At 37.5% G+C, this 1,801-nt stretch overlaps 1 pseudogene; it reads right to left on the reverse strand.

Annotated features, from left to right (window-relative positions):
- Positions 1-755: 755 nt before the first annotated feature.
- Positions 756-1,801, reverse strand: part of LOC103602877 — a 2,190-nt pseudogene continuing 1,144 nt past the window's right edge.

Genomic DNA, 1,801 nt, shown 5'->3' on the forward strand with positions numbered 1-1,801 from the left:
TGTTTATCATGACTTTATAACTCCTTCAAACTGTACCTTAATATTTAACATGGAAGTTTCAAAATATAAATATTTAAGGCCTCAGTTTTGATAACAAATGTTAAGAACACTACCCTAAAATAAAGTAAATGTAGCTTTCTTCTAAAAATTATGTTACAATATAGATTGCATTCTATTCAATAATTCTGATAAAGAATCTGGGTTTTTTTGCAATAAAATAAGAAATTAGGATGATTCAGTCCTTGGAAAATCTTAATGGCAGTCACTCAATAAAGAAGTCAATTATTCCTGGAGTCACAAAGACTCAAAAATTGCTGTTAGCATTAACCAAGTTTTGGGATTTTTGGTGGTTATTGCTTTAGTTGACAATAGCTGAATTTAAGACAAAATAACATCTCCCACTAAGCCTTATGTTATATATTACAAAATTTACAGAAGATAGACTCATGGAGGCTATAAAGCTGATGTCTTAAGTAACTCACCCATGAAATGGGTACAAGTTTTTTAAAAGATATCCAACAAACTTTTTGCTCTAAAAATAAATGGCCCTACTTTTCCGTGTTCCCATTCTTCAATAGGAGACTTGAGCAGCTTTACAGTTTTGCTATAAAAACAAACCACACATCTTAACAAACAAAAAATGTACAAGAAAATAAAGGACATACTACTTTTCACAGTTAACAATAAATAAAAGTGCAGTAAGTGTTCAAGTAGGGTATATAGTTTAAAAACTACATGTGAGTATTTGGCATAGGTCATCTGTTAAAGGATCTCCGAGGGTCCCTGCCATTACTTATTGTACTCATGACGGTTTGATTATTAGCTGTTCCTGGTAGCTGTGGATTTATAGTTCCCTGGCCATTGTTTCTACCACCATATGAAAATCGATATCCCCTTGATTCAGGGCCACTTTGAACACTGTTTCCTGCTGGTCCAAATGTACCTATACCCATATAACTATTTATGGAATTATTTTTCTGCTCACTGTGTGCCCCTTTGTTCTGCTGTCGTCAATAATCTGGGTTAGGCTCACTGAAATTTGGCACCTCTGAGTCAACCATACAAAATCTTTATACTCCTAGAGAGGATGCTTCCTCCAGGTCAGGGTGGAGATCATTACTAGTGTATGGAAGCTCGCATTGTGGCTGCCTACACTGTACCTAGATCCCCAGTTCTTTGAAGTTCACCACTCCTTCCAGTATAAAGCATCAGACATCCTTTCCACATGGATGCATAACCCCTGGTTAACCAAATAATATCCCCTGGCTGTATAAGACTTCTGATCTCATCCCACACGGAATTAGTGATGCTGCCCATTTTATCCGCTACTTTGCACCCACACGTGTACTTTCACCTAATATTTGACAAAGGTACCAAGGCAACTAAATGAAAGAAATTTGAAGTAATGGTGCTGGGCCAACCGAATGAAAAAAAAAAATTCTTTACCAAAACTTCACACCTGTATAAATATTAGCTCAGAAGGGATGATATCTTTAAGTGCAAAATATAGTAGCATAAAATGTTAACATGTAAACATTTAGGGGAAAAAAAAAAAAAGAAAATCTTCAGCAACTCAGCCTCAGTAAGAGTTCTTAGATATGGCATCAAATTAAGAAAAAAATTGGTAAATGGGACTTTATCAAATTAAGATTTCTGGTCGTTAAAGACCTCAATAAGGGGCCGGCCCGGTGGCGCACTACTACAGTGCACCGCTTGGGAGCGCGGCGGCGCTCCCGCCGAGGGTTCGGATCCCACATACAGACCGGTTCCCGCTCACTGGCTGAGCGAGGTGCAGGTGCAA

The sequence above is a fragment of the Galeopterus variegatus genome, unplaced genomic scaffold (genome assembly GCF_000696425.1).
Source record: "Galeopterus variegatus unplaced genomic scaffold, G_variegatus-3.0.2 Scaffold4333, whole genome shotgun sequence".
Taxonomy (NCBI): domain Eukaryota; kingdom Metazoa; phylum Chordata; class Mammalia; order Dermoptera; family Cynocephalidae; genus Galeopterus; species Galeopterus variegatus.